This window comes from Atractosteus spatula, chromosome 8, assembly GCF_055471065.1.
Source record: "Atractosteus spatula isolate fAtrSpa1 chromosome 8, fAtrSpa1.hap1, whole genome shotgun sequence".
NCBI lineage: Eukaryota > Metazoa > Chordata > Actinopteri > Semionotiformes > Lepisosteidae > Atractosteus > Atractosteus spatula.
Window position 1 is genome coordinate 43,055,125 of NC_142713.1, and position 18,701 is coordinate 43,073,825.

An 18,701-nucleotide genomic window follows, 5' to 3' on the forward strand; every position below is an offset into this window, starting at 1 on the left:
TTTTCTTTCCAAATGAGTAACAGTAGAAAATAAAAGTAAAAAAGAACAGTTAAAGCACTTAGGAGTTGAAATACCCCTAAGTGATTTCTGTTATCACTGACATTTGAAAATAGTAATCCAAGATCAGTCCAACAGAACAAATCTAGGAAAGACAAGTTAGGGAAGACATCCACCATAGAATCACACCATAGAATCATACACGTTCTTGAGTGGCAAATTTTCACGTGGCTTTAACAATAAACAGAAATCTGTTTTTTTCTATTTCTCCAGAGTTAAAGCCTCTGGAATATAAAACTAGTCTTTTTACCCCCCATTTAAAGGAATGGTCTGAATGTTTCTTAATAGTGCGGTACTGAATTAAAGGTCTAAGAAGGTATAAAATAACAATTGTTAACCAAAGGGTTTCATAAGATGTTAAAAATTGTAGCTAACACAGCTAAAGGCATGCTATATTGTGTTGTCAATATGTGGGAAGTGTCACATCAATGTTTATTATTTCAGATGCAACTCCACCATAGAACTTTAATGTTTTAAAAGAATAGTATAAACCTTATATTTATTACAATACATATTTTCATTACTTATATTTTGGTGTGTCTTAATTGATATTTTGTTTCTGAACGTAATGGTGTTAACTGTACTTCTATTATTCTTTGCTAGTACCAACAACAACAACAACACCAACAACAACAACATCAACAACAGGTGATTATTAATACCACATAATTTGTAAAGAAAATACAAGTGTACTGTAGGTTTTACTACTGTAAAATGTATTTGAAATTTATGAAACAGTATTTGTTTCCCAAAATATACTGAGTATTAAATAAGAATGAAAATTGCTCTGTTAAATACCAAATTCTATGTTTTTCTGAAAAAAAAGATTCATATTTTCACATATTTTCATTACTTATATTTTGGTGTGTCTTAATTGATATTTTATTTCTGAACGTATTGGTGTTAACAGTACTTCTTTTATTCTCTGCTAGTACCAACAACAACAACAACACCACCAACAACAACACCAACAACATCAACAACAGGTGATTATTAATACCACATAATTTGTACAGAAAAAACAAGTGTAGGTTTTACTACTGTAAAATGTATTTGAAAATTATGAAACAGTATTTGTTTCCCAAAATATAGTTAGTATTAAATAAGAATGAAAATGTCTCTGTTACATACCAAATTCTATGTTTTTCTGAAAAAAAAAAGATTCATATTTTCACGTATTTTAATTACTTATATTTTGGTGTGTCTTAATTGATATTTTGTTTCTGAACGTAATGGTGTGAACTGTACTACTTTTATTCTTTGCTAGTATTTACAACAACACCAACAGGTAATTATTAATACCACATAATACAAGTGTAAAATACAAGTGTAGGTTTTACTACTGTAAAATGTATTTGAAAATGATGAAACAACACTATTTGTTTCCCAAAACATACTGAGTATTAAATAAGAATGAAAATTTCTCTGTTAAATACCAAATTCTATGTTTTTCTGATAAAAAAGATTCATATTTTCACATATTTTCATTACTTATATTTTGGTGTGTCTTAATTGATATTTTATTTCTGAACGTATTGGTGTTAACTGTACTTCTTTTATTCTCTGCTAGTTCCAACAACAACAACACCAACAACAACAACAACACCAACAACATCAACAACAGGTGATTATTAATACCACATAATTTGTACAGAAAAAACAAGTGTAGGTTTTACTACTGTAAAATGTATTTTAAAATTATGAAACAGTATTTGTTTCCCAAAATATAGTTAGTATTAAATAAGAATGAACATTTCTCTGTTAAATATCAAATTCTATGTTTTTCTGAAAAAAAAAATCATATTTTCATTACTTATATTTTGGTGTGTCTTAATTGATATTTTGATTCTGAACATAATGGTGTTAAATGTACTTCTTTTATTCTTTGCTAGTATTTACACCAACACCAACAACAACACCACCAACAACAACACCAACAACATCAACAACAGGTGATTATTAATACCACATAATTTGTACAGAAAACACAAGTGTACTGTAGGTTTTACTACTGTAAAATGTATTTGAAAATTATTAAACAGTATTTGTTTCCCAAAATATAGTTAGTATTAAATAAGAATGAAAATTTCTCTGTTAAATATCAAATTCTATGTTTTTCTGAAAAAAAAAATTCATATTTTCACATAATTTCATTACTTATATTTTGGTGTGTCTTAATTGATATTTTGTTTCTGAACGTAATGGTGTGAACTGTACTTCCTTTATTCTTTGCTAGTACCAACAACAACACCAACAACAACAATAACAACATCAACAACAGGTGATTATTAATACCACATAATTTGTACAGAAAATTCAAGTGTACTGTAGGTTTTACTACTGTAAAATGTATTTGAAAATTATGAAACAGTATTTGTTTCCCAAAATATACTGAGTATTAAATAAGAATGAAAATTTCTCTGTTAAATACCAAATTCTATGTTTTTCTGAAAAAAAAGATTCATATTTTCACATATTTTCATTACTTATATTTTGGTGTGTCTTAATTGATATTTTATTTCTGAACGTATTGGTGTTAACAGTACTTCTTTTATTCTCTGCTAGTACCAACAACAACAACACCACCACCAACAACAACACCAACAACATCAACAACAGGTGATTATTAATACCACATAATTTGTACAGAAAAAACAAGTGTACTGTAGGTTTTACTACTGTAAAATGTATTTGAAAATTATTAAACAGTATTTGTTTCCCAAAATATAGTTAGTATTAAATAAGAATGAAAATTTCTCTGTTAAATATCAAATTCTATGTTTTTCTGAAAAAAAAAATTCATATTTTCACATATTTTCATTACTTATATTTTGGTGTGTCTTAATTGATATTTTGTTTCTGAACGTAATGGTGTGAACTGTACTTCCTTTATTCTTTGCTAGTACCAACAACAACACCAACAAGAACAATAACAACATCAACAACAGGTGATTATTAATACCATATAATTTGTACAGAAAATTCAAGTGTACTGTAGGTTTTACTACTGTAAAATGTATTTGAAAATTATGAAACAGTATTTGTTTCCCAAAATATACTGAGTATTAAATAAGAATGAAAATTTCTCTGTTAAAAACCAAATTCAATGTTTTTCTGAAAAAAAAGATACATATTTTCACATATTTTCATTACTTATGTTTTGGTGTGTCTTAATTGATATTTTGTTTCTGAACGTAATGGTGTTAACTGTACTTCTATTATTCTTTGCTAGTATTTACACCAACACCAACAACAACAACACCAACAACATCAACATCAGGTGATTATTAATACCACATAATTTGTATAGAAAAAACAAGTGTAGGTTTTACTACTGTAAAATGTATTTGAAAATTATGAAACAGTATTTGTTTCCAAAATTATAGTTAGTATTAAATAAGAATTAAAATTTCTCTGTTACATACCAAATTCTATGTTTTTCTGAAAAAAAAAAGATTCATATTTTCACATATTTTAATTACTTATATTTTGGTGTGTCTTAATTGATATTTTGTTTCTGAACGTAATGGTGTGAACTGTACTTCTTTTATTCTTTGCTAGTATTTACAACAACACCAACAGGTAATTATTAATACCACATAATACAAGTGTAAAATACAAGTGTAGGTTTTACTACTGTAAAATGTATTTGAAAATGATGAAACAACACTATTTGTTTCCCAAAACATACTGAGTATTAAATAAGAATGAAAATTTCTCTGTTAAATACCAAATTCTATGTTTTTCTGAAAAAAAAAGATATATATTTTAACATAGTTTCATTACTTATATTTTGGTGTGTCTTAATTGATATTTTGTTTCTGAACGTAATGGTGTTAACTGTACTTCTTTTATTCTTTGCTAGTATTTACACCAACACCAACAACAATACCACCAACAACAACACCAACAACATCAACAACAGGTGATTATTAATACCACATAATTTGTACAGAAAAAACAAGTGTATTGTAGGTTTTACTACTGTAAAATGTATTTGAAAATTATGAAACAGTATTTGTTTCCCAAAATATAGTTAGTATTAAATAAGAATGAAAATTTCTCTGTTAAATACCAAATTCTATGTTTATCTGAAAAAAAAAGATTCATATTTTCACATATTTTCATTACTTATATTTTGGTGTGTCTTAATTGATATTTTATTTCCGAACGTATTGCTGTTAACAATACTTCTTTTTTTCTTTGCTAGTATTTACAACAACACCAACACCAACAACAACAGGTAATTATTAATACCACATAATACAAGTGTAAAATATAAGTGTAGGTTTTACTACTGTAAAATGTATTTGAAAATTATGAAACAACACTATTTGTTTCCCAAAATATAGTAAGTATTAAATAACAATGAACATTTCTTTGTTAAATACCAAATTCTATGTTTCTCTGACCCACAAAATTTGATTCCTGGTGATTAGCTGCTCAACTCTTATGTCATAGGGAAAGGGGACTACAGTATAATAAAGATCACATGCTAAGCGTTGTTTGTCCATTTTAAATATAGAAATGAATAAAAGCATCAAAACTGATAATCTTCCCATACTGATTTTTTACCAATTGATAAAAAGCAGCATTACTGTAACAGTCAAACCTGAAATCTGTTTCTAAATTTGATTTAAATATGAAGTAGGACAAAAACTATTATGATTTATAAACATTTTGGGATTGAACAGACTAACGTGGGAAACTAAAACAGCAGGAGGGCTAGCATACTCTTGGCCATACTCTCTCCAGCCCCTATTATAAGTATTTCTTTTTCCATAGATTTTCTTTCCAAATGAGTAACAGTAGAAAATAAAAGTAAAAAAGAACAGTTAAAGCACTTAGGAGTTGAAATACCCCTAAGTGATTTCTGTTATCACTGACATTTGAAAATAGTAATCCAAGATCAGTCCAACAGAACAAATCTAGGAAAGACAAGTTAGGGAAGACATCCACCATAGAATCACACCATAGAATCATACACGTTCTTGAGTGGCAAATTTTCACGTGGCTTTAACAATAAACAGAAATCTGTTTTTTTCTATTTCTCCAGAGTTAAAGCCTCTGGAATATAAAACTAGTCTTTTTACCCCCCATTTAAAGGAATGGTCTGAATGTTTCTTAATAGTGCGGTACTGAATTAAAGGTCTAAGAAGGTATAAAATAACAATTGTTAACCAAAGGGTTTCATAAGATGTTAAAAATTGTAGCTAACACAGCTAAAGGCATGCTATATTGTGTTGTCAATATGTGGGAAGTGTCACATCAATGTTTATTATTTCAGATGCAACTCCACCATAGAACTTTAATGTTTTAAAAGAATAGAATAAACTTTATATTTATTACAATACATATTTTCATTACTTATATTTTGGTGTGTCTTAATTGATATTTTGTTTCTGAACGTAATGGTGTGAACTGTACTTCCTTTATTCTTTGCTAGTACCAACAACAACACCAACAACAACAATAACAACATCAACAACAGGTGATTATTAATACCACATAATTTGTAAAGAAAATACAAGTGTACTGTAGGTTTTACTACTGTAAAATGTATTTGAAAATTATGAAACAGTATTTGTTTCCCAAAATATACTGAGTATTAAATAAGAATGAAAATGTTTCTGTTAAATACCAAATTCTATGTTTTTCTGAAAAAAAAGATATATATTTTAACATATTTTCATTACTTATGTTTTGGTGTGTCTTAATTGATATTTTGTTTCTGAACGTATTGGTGTTAACAATACTTCTTTTATTCTTTGCTAGTACCAACAACAACAACACCACCACCAACAACAACACCAACAACATCAACAACAGGTGATTATTAATACCACATAATTTGTACAGAAAAAACAAGTGTACTGTAGGTTTTACTACTGTAAAATGTATTTGAAAATTATGAAACAGTATTTGTTTCCCAAAATATAGTTAGTATTAAATAAGAATGAAAATTTCTCTGTTAAATACCAAATTCTATGTTTTTCTGAAAAAAAAGATATATATTTTAACATATTTTCATTACTTATGTTTTGGTGTGTCTTAATTGATATTTTGTTTCTGAACGTAATGGTGTTAACTGTACTTCTTTTATTCTTTGCTAGTAATTACACCAACACCAACACCACCACCAACAACAACAACACCAACAACATCAACATCAGGTGATTATTAATACCACATAATTTGTACAGAAAAAACAAGTGTAGGTTTTACTACTGTAAAATGTATTTGAAAATTATGAAACAGTATTTGTTTCCCAAAATATACTGAGTATTAAATAAGAATGAAAATTTCTCTGTTAAATACCAAATTCTATGTTTTTCTGAAAAAAAAGGTTCATATTTTCACATCTTTTCATTACTTATATTTTGGTGTGTCTTAATTGATATTTTATTTCTGAACGTATTGGTGTTAATTGTACTTCTTTTATTCTTTGCTAGTTCCAACAACAACAACACCAACAACAACAACACCACCACCAACAACAACACCAACAACATCAACAACAGGTGATTATTAATACCACATAATTTGTACAGAAAAAACAAGTGTAGGTTTTACTACTGTAAAATGTATTTGGAAATTATGAAACAGTATTTGATTCCCAAAATATACTGAGTATTAAATAAGAATGAAAATTTCTCTGTTAAATACCAAATTATATGTTTTCTGAAAAAAAAGATTAATATTTTCACATATTTTCATTACTTATATTTTGGTGTGTCTTAATTGATATTTTGTATCTGAACGTATTGGTGTTAATTGTACTTCTTTTATTCTTTGCTAGTATTTACAACAACACCAACACCAACAACAACAGGTAATTATTAATACCACATAATACAAGTGTAAAATATAAGTGTAGGTTTTACTACTGTAAAATGTATTTGAAAATTATGAAACAACACTATTTGTTTCCCAAAATATAGTAAGTATTAAATAACAATGAACATTTCTTTGTTAAATACCAAATTCCATGTTTCTCTGACCCACAAAATTTGATTCCTGGTGATTAGCTGCTCAACTCTTATGTCATAGGGAAAGGGGACTACAGTATAATAAAGATCACATGCTAAGCGTTGTTTGTCCATTTTAAATATAGAAATGAATAAAAGCATCAAAACTGATAATCTTCCCATACTGATTTTTTACCAATTGATAAAAAGCAGCATTACTGTAACAGTCAAACCTGAAATCTGTTTCTAAATTTGATTTAAATATGAAGTAGGACAAAAACTATTATGATTTATAAACATTTTGGGATTGAACAGACTAACGTGGGAAACTAAAACAGCAGGAGGGCTAGCATACTCTTGGCCATACTCTCTCCAGCCCCTATTATAAGTATTTCTTTTTCCATAGATTTTCTTTCCAAATGAGTAACAGTAGAAAATAAAAGTAAAAAAGAACAGTTAAAGCACTTAGGAGTTGAAATACCCCTAAGTGATTTCTGTTATCACTGACATTTGAAAATAGTAATCCAAGATCAGTCCAACAGAACAAATCTAGGAAAGACAAGTTAGGGAAGACATCCACCATAGAATCACACCATAGAATCATACACGTTCTTGAGTGGCAAATTTTCACGTGGCTTTAACAATAAACAGAAATCTGTTTTTTTCTATTTCTCCAGAGTTAAAGCCTCTGGAATATAAAACTAGTCTTTTTACCCCCCATTTAAAGGAATGGTCTGAATGTTTCTTAATAGTGCGGTACTGAATTAAAGGTCTAAGAAGGTATAAAATAACAATTGTTAACCAAAGGGTTTCATAAGATGTTAAAAATTGTAGCTAACACAGCTAAAGGCATGCTATATTGTGTTGTCAATATGTGGGAAGTGTCACATCAATGTTTATTATTTCAGATGCAACTCCACCATAGAACTTTAATGTTTTAAAAGAATAGTATAAACCTTATATTTATTACAATACATATTTTCATTACTTATATTTTGGTGTGTCTTAATTGATATTTTGTTTCTGAACGTAATGGTGTTAACTGTACTTCTATTATTCTTTGCTAGTACCAACAACAACAACAACACCAACAACAACAACAACAGGTGATTATTAATACCACATAATTTGTAAAGAAAATACAAGTGTACTGTAGGTTTTACTACTGTAAAATGTATTTGAAATTTATGAAACAGTATTTGTTTCCCAAAATATACTGAGTATTAAATAAGAATGAAAATTTCTCTGTTAAATACCAAATTCTATGTTTTTCTGAAAAAAAAGATTCATATTTTCACATATTTTCATTACTTATATTTTGGTGTGTCTTAATTGATATTTTATTTCTGAACGTATTGGTGTTAACAGTACTTCTTTTATTCTCTGCTAGTACCAACAACAACAACAACACCACCAACAACAACACCAACAACATCAACAACAGGTGATTATTAATACCACATAATTTGTACAGAAAAAACAAGTGTAGGTTTTACTACTGTAAAATGTATTTGAAAATTATGAAACAGTATTTGTTTCCCAAAATATAGTTAGTATTAAATAAGAATGAAAATGTCTCTGTTACATACCAAATTCTATGTTTTTCTGAAAAAAAAAAGATTCATATTTTCACATATTTTAATTACTTATATTTTGGTGTGTCTTAATTGATATTTTGTTTCTGAACGTAATGGTGTGAACTGTACTACTTTTATTCTTTGCTAGTATTTACAACAACACCAACAGGTAATTATTAATACCACATAATACAAGTGTAAAATACAAGTGTAGGTTTTACTACTGTAAAATGTATTTGAAAATGATGAAACAACACTATTTGTTTCCCAAAACATACTGAGTATTAAATAAGAATGAAAATTTCTCTGTTAAATACCAAATTCTATGTTTTTCTGATAAAAAAGATTCATATTTTCACATATTTTCATTACTTATATTTTGGTGTGTCTTACTTGATATTTTATTTCTGAACGTATTGGTGTTAACTGTACTTCTTTTATTCTCTGCTAGTTCCAACAACAACAACACCAACAACAACAACAACACCAACAACATCAACAACAGGTGATTATTAATACCACATAATTTGTACAGAAAAAACAAGTGTAGGTTTTACTACTGTAAAATGTATTTTAAAATTATGAAACAGTATTTGTTTCCCAAAATATAGTTAGTATTAAATAAGAATGAACATTTCTCTGTTAAATATCAAATTCTATGTTTTTCTGAAAAAAAAAAATCATATTTTCATTACTTATATTTTGGTGTGTCTTAATTGATATTTTGATTCTGAACATAATGGTGTTAAATGTACTTCTTTTATTCTTTGCTAGTATTTACACCAACACCAACAACAACACCACCAACAACAACACCAACAACATCAACAACAGGTGATTTATAATACCACATAATTTGTACAGAAAACACAAGTGTACTGTAGGTTTTACTACTGTAAAATGTATTTGAAAATTATTAAACAGTATTTGTTTCCCAAAATATAGTTAGTATTAAATAAGAATGAAAATTTCTCTGTTAAATATCAAATTCTATGTTTTTCTGAAAAAAAAAAATTCATATTTTCACATATTTTCATTACTTATATTTTGGTGTGTCTTAATTGATATTTTGTTTCTGAACGTAATGGTGTGAACTGTACTTCCTTTATTCTTTGCTAGTACCAACAACAACACCAACAACAACAATAACAACATCAATAACAGGTGATTATTAATACCACATAATTTGTACAGAAAATTCAAGTGTACTGTAGGTTTTACTACTGTAAAATGTATTTGAAAATTATGAAACAGTATTTGTTTCCCAAAATATACTGAGTATTAAATAAGAATGAAAATTTCTCTGTTAAATACCAAATTCTATGTTTTTCTGAAAAAAAAGATTCATATTTTCACATATTTTCATTACTTATATTTTGGTGTGTCTTAATTGATATTTTATTTCTGAACGTATTGGTGTTAACAGTACTTCTTTTATTCTCTGCTAGTACCAACAACAACAACAACACCACCAACAACAACACCAACAACATCAACAACAGGTGATTATTAATACCACATAATTTGTACAGAAAAAACAAGTGTACTGTAGGTTTTACTACTGTAAAATGTATTTTAAAATTATGAAACAGTATTTGTTTCCCAAAATATAGTTAGTATTAAATAAGAATGAACATTTCTCTGTTAAATATCAAATTCTATGTTTTTCTGAAAAAAAAAATCATATTTTCATTACTTATATTTTGGTGTGTCTTAATTGATATTTTGATTCTGAACATAATGGTGTTAAATGTACTTCTTTTATTCTTTGCTAGTATTTACACCAACACCAACAACAACACCACCAACAACAACACCAACAACATCAACAACAGGTGATTATTAATACCACATAATTTGTACAGAAAACACAAGTGTACTGTAGGTTTTACTACTGTAAAATGTATTTGAAAATTATTAAACAGTATTTGTTTCCCAAAATATAGTTAGTATTAAATAAGAATGAAAATTTCTCTGTTAAATATCAAATTCTATGTTTTTCTGAAAAAAAAGATTCATATTTTCACATATTTTCATTACTTATATTTTGGTGTGTCTTAATTGATATTTTGTTTCTGAACGTAATGGTGTGAACTGTACTTCCTTTATTCTTTGCTAGTACCAACAACAACATCAACAACAACAATAACAACATCAACAACAGGTGATTATTAATACCACATAATTTGTACAGAAAATTCAAGTGTACTGTAGGTTTTACTACTGTAAAATGTATTTGAAAATTATGAAACAGTATTTGTTTCCCAAAATATACTGAGTATTAAATAAGAATGAAAATTTCTCTGTTAAATACCAAATTCTATGTTTTTCTGAAAAAAAAGATTCATATTTTCACATATTTTCATTACTTATATTTTGGTGTGTCTTAATTGATATTTTATTTCTGAACGTATTGGTGTTAACAGTACTTCTTTTATTCTCTGCTAGTACCAACAACAACAACAACACCACCAACAACAACACCAACAACATCAACAACAGGTGATTATTAATACCACATAATTTGTACAGAAAAAACAAGTGTACTGTAGGTTTTACTACTGTAAAATGTATTTGAAAATTATTAAACAGTATTTGTTTCCCAAAATATAGTTAGTATTAAATAAGAATGAAAATTTCTCTGTTAAATATCAAATTCTATGTTTTTCTGAAAAAAAAAATTCATATTTTCACATATTTTCATTACTTATATTTTGGTGTGTCTTAATTGATATTTTGTTTCTGAACGTAATGGTGTGAACTGTACTTCCTTTATTCTTTGCTAGTACCAACAACAACACCAACAAGAACAATAACAACATCAACAACAGGTGATTATTAAAACCATATAATTTGTACAGAAAATTCAAGTGTACTGTAGGTTTTACTACTGTAAAATGTATTTGAAAATTATGAAACAGTATTTGTTTCCCAAAATATACTGAGTATTAAATAAGAATGAAAATTTCTCTGTTAAAAACCAAATTCAATGTTTTTCTGAAAAAAAAGATACATATTTTCACATATTTTCATTACTTATGTTTTGGTGTGTCTTAATTGATATTTTGTTTCTGAACGTAATGGTGTTAACTGTACTTCTGTTATTCTTTGCTAGTATTTACACCAACACCAACAACATCAACATCAGGTGATTATTAATACCACATAATTTGTATAGAAAAAACAAGTGTAGGTTTTACTACTGTAAAATGTATTTGAAAATTATGAAAACAGTATTTGTTTCCAAAATTATAGTTAGTATTAAATAAGAATTAAAATTTCTCTGTTACATACCAAATTCTATGTTTCTCTGAAAAAAAAAAGATTCATATTTTCACATATTTTAATTACTTATATTTTGGTGTGTCTTAATTGATATTTTGTTTCTGAACGTAATGGTGTGAACTGTACTTCTTTTATTCTTTGCTAGTATTTACAACAACACCAACAGGTAATTATTAATACCACATAATACAAGTGTAAAATACAAGTGTAGGTTTTACTACTGTAAAATGTATTTGAAAATGATGAAACAACACTATTTGTTTCCCAAAACATACTGAGTATTAAATAAGAATGAAAATTTCTCTGTTAAATACCAAATTCTATGTTTTTCTGAAAAAAAAAGATATATATTTTAACATAGTTTCATTACTTATATTTTGGTGTGTCTTAATTGATATTTTGTTTCTGAACGTAATGGTGTTAACTGTACTTCTTTTATTCTTTGCTAGTATTTACACCAACACCAACAACAATACCACCAACAACAACACCAACAACATCAACAACAGGTGATTATTAATACCACATAATTTGTACAGAAAAAACAAGTGTATTGTAGGTTTTACTACTGTAAAATGTATTTGAAAATTATGAAACAGTATTTGTTTCCCAAAATATAGTTAGTATTAAATAAGAATGAAAATTTCTCTGTTAAATACCAAATTCTATGTTTTTCTGAAAAAAAAAGATTCATATTTTCACATATTTTCATTACTTATATTTTGGTGTGTCTTAATTGATATTTTATTTCCGAACGTATTGGTGTTAACAATACTTCTTTTTTTCTTTGCTAGTACCAACAACAACAACACCACCACCAACAACAACACCAACAACATCAACAACAGGTGATTATTAATACCACATAATTTGTACAGAAAAAACAAGTGTAGGTTTTACTACTTTAAAATGTATTTGAAAATTATGAAACAGTATTTGTTTCCCAAAATATAGTTAGTATTAAATAAGAATGAAAATTTCTCTGTTAAATACCAAATTCTATGTTTTTCTGAAAAAAAAAAAGATTCATATTTTCACATATTTTCATTACTTATATTTTGGTGTGTCTTAATTGATATTTTGTTTCTGAACGTAATGGTGTGAACTGTACTTCCTTTATTCTTTGCTAGTACCAACAACAACACCAACAACAACAATAACAACATCAACAACAGGTGATTATTAATAACACATAATTTGTACAGAAAATTCAAGTGTATTGTAGGTTTTACTACTGTAAAATGTATTTGAAAATTATGAAACAGTATTTGTTTCCCAAAATATACTGAGTATTAAATAAGAATGAAAATGTTTCTGTTAAATACCAAATTCTATGTTTTTCTGAAAAAAAAGATATATATTTTAACATATTTTCATTACTTATGTTTTGGTGTGTCTTAATTGATATTTTGTTTCTGAACGTATTGGTGTTAACACTACTTCTTTTATTCTTTGCTAGTACCAACAACAACAACACCACCACCAACAACAACACCAACAACATCAACAACAGGTGATTATTAATACCACATAATTTGTACAGAAAAAACAAGTGTACTGTAGGTTTTACTACTGTAAAATGTATTTGAAAATTATGAAACAGTATTTGTTTCCCAAAATATAGTTAGTATTAAATAAGAATGAAAATTTCTCTGTTAAATACCAAATTCTATGTTTTTCTGAAAAAAAAGATATATATTTTAACATATTTTCATTACTTATGTTTTGGTGTGTCTTAATTGATATTTTGTTTCTGAACGTAATGGTGTTAACTGTACTTCTTTTATTCTTTGCTAGTAATTACACCAACACCAACACCACCAACAACAACAACAACACCAACAACATCAACATCAGGTGATTATTAATACCACATAATTTGTACAGAAAAAACAAGTGTAGGTTTTACTACTGTAAAATGTATTTGAAAATTATGAAACAGTATTTGTTTCCCAAAATATACTGAGTATTAAATAAGAATGAAAATTTCTCTGTTAAATACCAAATTCTATGTTTTTCTGAAAAAAAAAGGTTCATATTTTCACATATTTTCATTACTTATATTTTGGTGTGTCTTAATTGATATTTTATTTCTGAACGTATTGGTGTTAACAGTACTTCTTTTATTCTCTGCTAGTACCAACAACAACAACAACACCACCAACAACAACACCAACAACATCAACAACAGGTGATTATTAATACCACATAATTTGTACAGAAAAAACAAGTGTAGGTTTTACTACTGTAAAATGTATTTGAAAATTATGAAACAGTATTTGTTTCCCAAAATATAGTTAGTATTAAATAAGAATGAAAATGTCTCTGTTACATACCAAATTCTATGTTTTTCTGAAAAAAAAAAGATTCATATTTTCACATATTTTAATTACTTATATTTTGGTGTGTCTTAATTGATATTTTGTTTCTGAACGTAATGGTGTGAACTGTACTACTTTTATTCTTTGCTAGTATTTACAACAACACCAACAGGTAATTATTAATACCACATAATACAAGTGTAAAATACAAGTGTAGGTTTTACTACTGTAAAATGTATTTGAAAATGATGAAACAACACTATTTGTTTCCCAAAACATACTGAGTATTAAATAAGAATGAAAATTTCTCTGTTAAATACCAAATTCTATGTTTTTCTGATAAAAAAGATTCATATTTTCACATATTTTCATTACTTATATTTTGGTGTGTCTTACTTGATATTTTATTTCTGAACGTATTGGTGTTAACTGTACTTCTTTTATTCTCTGCTAGTTCCAACAACAACAACACCAACAACAACAACAACACCAACAACATCAACAACAGGTGATTATTAATACCACATAATTTGTACAGAAAAAACAAGTGTAGGTTTTACTACTGTAAAATGTATTTTAAAATTATGAAACAGTATTTGTTTCCCAAAATATAGTTAGTATTAAATAAGAATGAACATTTCTCTGTTAAATATCAAATTCTATGTTTTTCTGAAAAAAAAAAATCATATTTTCATTACTTATATTTTGGTGTGTCTTAATTGATATTTTGATTCTGAACATAATGGTGTTAAATGTACTTCTTTTATTCTTTGCTAGTATTTACACCAACACCAACAACAACACCACCAACAACAACACCAACAACATCAACAACAGGTGATTTATAATACCACATAATTTGTACAGAAAACACAAGTGTACTGTAGGTTTTACTACTGTAAAATGTATTTGAAAATTATTAAACAGTATTTGTTTCCCAAAATATAGTTAGTATTAAATAAGAATGAAAATTTCTCTGTTAAATATCAAATTCTATGTTTTTCTGAAAAAAAAAAATTCATATTTTCACATATTTTCATTACTTATATTTTGGTGTGTCTTAATTGATATTTTGTTTCTGAACGTAATGGTGTGAACTGTACTTCCTTTATTCTTTGCTAGTACCAACAACAACACCAACAACAACAATAACAACATCAATAACAGGTGATTATTAATACCACATAATTTGTACAGAAAATTCAAGTGTACTGTAGGTTTTACTACTGTAAAATGTATTTGAAAATTATGAAACAGTATTTGTTTCCCAAAATATACTGAGTATTAAATAAGAATGAAAATTTCTCTGTTAAATACCAAATTCTATGTTTTTCTGAAAAAAAAGATTCATATTTTCACATATTTTCATTACTTATATTTTGGTGTGTCTTAATTGATATTTTATTTCTGAACGTATTGGTGTTAACAGTACTTCTTTTATTCTCTGCTAGTACCAACAACAACAACAACACCACCAACAACATCAACAACAGGTGATTATTAATACCACATAATTTGTACAGAAAAAACAAGTGTACTGTAGGTTTTACTACTGTAAAATGTATTTTAAAATTATGAAACAGTATTTGTTTCCCAAAATATAGTTAGTATTAAATAAGAATGAACATTTCTCTGTTAAATATCAAATTCTATGTTTTTCTGAAAAAAAAAATCATATTTTCATTACTTATATTTTGGTGTGTCTTAATTGATATTTTGATTCTGAACATAATGGTGTTAAATGTACTTCTTTTATTCTTTGCTAGTATTTACACCAACACCAACAACAACACCACCAACAACAACACCAACAACATCAACAACAGGTGATTATTAATACCACATAATTTGTACAGAAAACACAAGTGTACTGTAGGTTTTACTACTGTAAAATGTATTTGAAAATTATTAAACAGTATTTGTTTCCCAAAATATAGTTAGTATTAAATAAGAATGAAAATTTCTCTGTTAAATATCAAATTCTATGTTTTTCTGAAAAAAAAGATTCATATTTTCACATATTTTCATTACTTATATTTTGGTGTGTCTTAATTGATATTTTGTTTCTGAACGTAATGGTGTGAACTGTACTTCCTTTATTCTTTGCTAGTACCAACAACAACATCAACAACAACAATAACAACATCAACAACAGGTGATTATTAATACCACATAATTTGTACAGAAAATTCAAGTGTACTGTAGGTTTTACTACTGTAAAATGTATTTGAAAATTATGAAACAGTATTTGTTTCCCAAAATATACTGAGTATTAAATAAGAATGAAAATTTCTCTGTTAAATACCAAATTCTATGTTTTTCTGAAAAAAAAGATTCATATTTTCACATATTTTCATTACTTATATTTTGGTGTGTCTTAATTGATATTTTATTTCTGAACGTATTGGTGTTAACAGTACTTCTTTTATTCTCTGCTAGTACCAACAACAACAACAACACCACCAACAACAACACCAACAACATCAACAACAGGTGATTATTAATACCACATAATTTGTACAGAAAAAACAAGTGTACTGTAGGTTTTACTACTGTAAAATGTATTTGAAAATTATTAAACAGTATTTGTTTCCCAAAATATAGTTAGTATTAAATAAGAATGAAAATTTCTCTGTTAAATATCAAATTCTATGTTTTTCTGAAAAAAAAAATTCATATTTTCACATATTTTCATTACTTATATTTTGGTGTGTCTTAATTGATATTTTGTTTCTGAACGTAATGGTGTGAACTGTACTTCCTTTATTCTTTGCTAGTACCAACAACAACACCAACAAGAACAATAACAACATCAACAACAGGTGATTATTAAAACCATATAATTTGTACAGAAAATTCAAGTGTACTGTAGGTTTTACTACTGTAAAATGTATTTGAAAATTATGAAACAGTATTTGTTTCCCAAAATATACTGAGTATTAAATAAGAATGAAAATTTCTCTGTTAAAAACCAAATTCAATGTTTTTCTGAAAAAAAAGATACATATTTTCACATATTTTCATTACTTATGTTTTGGTGTGTCTTAATTGATATTTTGTTTCTGAACGTAATGGTGTTAACTGTACTTCTGTTATTCTTTGCTAGTATTTACACCAACACCAACAACATCAACATCAGGTGATTATTAATACCACATAATTTGTATAGAAAAAACAAGTGTAGGTTTTACTACTGTAAAATGTATTTGAAAATTATGAAAACAGTATTTGTTTCCAAAATTATAGTTAGTATTAAATAAGAATTAAAATTTCTCTGTTACATACCAAATTCTATGTTTCTCTGAAAAAAAAAAGATTCATATTTTCACATATTTTAATTACTTATATTTTGGTGTGTCTTAATTGATATTTTGTTTCTGAACGTAATGGTGTGAACTGTACTTCTTTTATTCTTTGCTAGTATTTACAACAACACCAACAGGTAATTATTAATACCACATAATACAAGTGTAAAATACAAGTGTAGGTTTTACTACTGTAAAATGTATTTGAAAATGATGAAACAACACTATTTGTTTCCCAAAACATACTGAGTATTAAATAAGAATGAAAATTTCTCTGTTAAATACCAAATTCTATGTTTTTCTGAAAAAAAAAGATATATATTTTAACATAGTTTCATTACTTATATTTTGGTGTGTCTTAATTGATATTTTGTTTCTGAACGTAATGGTGTTAACTGTACTTCTTTTATTCTTTGCTAGTATTTACACCAACACCAACAACAATACCACCAACAACAACACCAACAACATCAACAACAGGTGATTATTAATACCACATAATTTGTACAGAAAAAACAAGTGTATTGTAGGTTTTACTACTGTAAAATGTATTTGAAAATTATGAAACAGTATTTGTTTCCCAAAATATAGTTAGTATTAAATAAGAATGAAAATTTCTCTGTTAAATACCAAATTCTATGTTTTTCTGAAAAAAAAAGATTCATATTTTCACATATTTTCATTACTTATATTTTGGTGTGTCTTAATTGATATTTTATTTCCGAACGTATTGGTGTTAACAATACTTCTTTTTTTCTTTGCTAGTACCAACAACAACAACACCACCACCAACAACAACACCAACAACATCAACAACAGGTGATTATTAATACCACATAATTTGTACAGAAAAAACAAGTGTAGGTTTTACTACTTTAAAATGTATTTGAAAATTATGAAACAGTATTTGTTTCCCAAAATATAGTTAGTATTAAATAAGAATGAAAATTTCTCTGTTAAATACCAAATTCTATGTTTTTCTGAAAAAAAAAAAGATTCATATTTTCACATATTTTCATTACTTATATTTTGGTGTGTCTTAATTGATATTTTGTTTCTGAACGTAATGGTGTGAACTGTACTTCCTTTATTCTTTGCTAGTACCAACAACAACACCAACAACAACAATAACAACATCAACAACAGGTGATTATTAATAACACATAATTTGTACAGAAAATTCAAGTG

General features: G+C 26.8%; 1 protein-coding gene across 1 annotated transcript in view; it reads left to right on the plus strand.

Annotated features, from left to right (window-relative positions):
* muc5e (mucin 5e) overlaps positions 1-18,701 on the plus strand; it is a gene marked incomplete at its 5' end in the record, with an annotated part of 107,096 nt that overhangs the window by 37,757 nt on the left and 50,638 nt on the right. The window lies entirely within an intron of this gene.